We start from the raw sequence: 2,500 nt of genomic DNA on the forward strand, positions 1-2,500 counted from the left end.
TTCACATTATAGACAACTCGTTATTGTTTGAGTCTGGAATGGGCAACACCATTGTGTTGGACCTGATAAGATGGTTAGCGACGGGCAGGTTTGTTGTTGTTGTTGCTGCTGTGTTGTTGAAAAGGTTGATGCCGAGTTAGATATTGTTGAGGTTCATTCTGAAACGAAGACATTGTAATCTGATTACTGTCTTGAAATAGTTCTTGTTGTTTCTGGCGCAAAATTGATAATGAATCGGTCTTGTTGTCGTTTTGAAGTTGAAAATTCAATTATGAAGTCGTTGGGTGGATGAAGTTGGAGCTGGCAAAATTGGGGCTTGGCCGGGGTAAATCTGAGTCGAGTTGGTAGAATTTGGGCGCTGCTAGTTGGTTGAAGTGGAGTGAGTTAACAGGAGACAGGATAGTTGAGAGATGTGAGAGGATTCTAGTTCTGGCGTCGTTGTTGAGTCCCTGTGTCTCTCCGAGATATCTGATAACCTCGTGGCACATTCATTGAAGCCTGCCTGGTATTTGTTGAAGGCCTCTGTTGGGATTTGGCTGGTAGTTGAGTTTGCTGGAAACATAGCAAGATGGGTAAAATATTTATGAAAATATAGGGAGCCCTCAATTAACTAATTAATCAATTTATTATTTTATTTATTTATTTATATATTTTTTCTATTAATTAAATCAGATAATTTATCTATTTATTCACTAAATTATATTAATTTAGATAATTTATCTATTTTTAAATTAGATAATTTTTTGTTTATTCATTAAATTATATTATTTATTTGTTTTTTATATTTCTTATTTATTTATTCGTCTATTTAGTTATCAATTTATTTGCGTGTATTAATCTAACATGCAATTATTCAATATTTGTCCAACCAATAGAGAGTAGAATAAATAAGAAAAGAAAGAAAATGAAAAACGAATGAAGGAACTCGAAATCAAACTAACTCTAAAAAAGATTTCCACTTATGGTTGCACGTTGTACGTGTTTCAAATGTTTGACTGTGAGTTCCAGAATATCTGCTTTCTCAACTTGGAGTATTGGGAATTCTGCGAATGGAGAAAGAGGGAGCAGGTCTATATAGTGGAAAAATCAATGAGAAAAAAAAAAACCCAAAAAACAAAAATACAAACAAACAAACAAACCCAAAAAAATAAAACAACAGTAATAACAACAGCTTCAACAACAAAAAAAACAAAATAAAAAAGAAACTACTCTTCTTTCAAAATGTCACAGACGAAATAATCCCGAGTTTCAAATTTTTCACAGACCTCATTTTGAAACTAAACCTCTGTATCAATATCAAATAAAATAAAATGTTTCAACCTCTACAAAGTTTCCATAAATATAAACAAAACAAAATAATTTTCAAAAAATAAAAAATAACAAAAAAAACAAAACAAAATTTTAAAAAAGATTAAAAATAAAGAAAGAAAAAAAAAACACAATTTGGATGATGATGACGACGATGACAAACAATAATTAAGTTTTCCTGAAAAAGGTCCGTAAGGAAGAGTTCATGGATAAACTTTGCGTTAGTGGGAAAGCATTTCCATTACAACTATGAGCCCATTACAATTTGGGTTATTTGACCACAAATAAGTTCATGCCAGGTGAACGTTTACCTAGGGACTCAACATCGAGGAGAAGACCCAAAATATCAGTGTCATCATTATTGTATGATCACGTCATTGCCGCTTAATTTTGTTGTTGTTTCGTCAAGAATTGACGATCCACAGCAATGACTCTCTCTCTCCCCTTCTCTCTCTCTCTCTTCTCTCTCTCCCCGTCTCTCTCTCCTCTCCCCCTCTCTGTCTCTTCCCCCTCCCTCCCCCCCCCCCTCTCTCTCTCTTCTCTCTCTCTCTTCCTCTCTCTCTCTCTCTCTCTCTCTTCTCTCTCTCTCTTCTCTCTCTCCCCTCCCTCTCTGTGCCCGTTCAATGAACGGTGATAATTCGATCAACTCAAAATGTATGATTCAAATATCTAATAAAATTTTATCTCAATGTATATTTTTGGGTCTTAAATGGACAATACATATATGGGCCCACGGGGAGATATTTTCTGTATTAATATCATATTTGCTCCCTTATCGTAGAATTCTTTCCAGTGATAAGAGCGGAAAATGCTTTAAATAAATTTTAATAATTTTATTTTACGGTATTCAAAATAATGAGAGGAACCCCTAACACCTCACACTCGCTAACCAGAACTAGAGATGCCGAAATGAGCCGTAAATGGAGAGAAAAAAAAAAGTGAGTAGATGTGTCTATTGTTAAGGGAACAACACAAAACAAATAACGTTTCGGCCCTTGGCCTTCTTCTGGAGACAAAAACACAAACACAAACTTTTGTAAAGTTACAAAATATCACATTTCGTCAAATGTGGAAGCCACTCGCTAAAAATGATGGGCCGGTATTCGTTGGTATTTGACAAAACATATTGATTTTTAAAAAAATAAATAAATAAAATAAAAAAAAAATAATCAGCAGGCTGTCTACTGCACAC

General features: G+C 34.2%; 1 protein-coding gene and 1 pseudogene across 2 annotated transcripts in view; both read right to left on the bottom strand.

Moving 5' to 3' along the window:
• LOC144971567 (sodium/glucose cotransporter 4-like) overlaps positions 1–2,500 on the bottom strand; it is a 132,946-nt gene that overhangs the window by 19,795 nt on the left and 110,651 nt on the right. The window lies entirely within an intron of this gene.
• The window catches only part of LOC144971646 (uncharacterized), a 19,357-nt pseudogene that overhangs the window by 12,393 nt on the left and 4,464 nt on the right, over positions 1–2,500 (bottom strand).

The sequence above is a fragment of the Berghia stephanieae genome, chromosome 4 (assembly GCF_034508935.2).
Source record: "Berghia stephanieae isolate SIO BIC M18660-M18661 chromosome 4, UCSD_Bste_1.3, whole genome shotgun sequence".
Classification (NCBI taxonomy): Eukaryota; Metazoa; Mollusca; class Gastropoda; order Nudibranchia; family Aeolidiidae; genus Berghia; species Berghia stephanieae.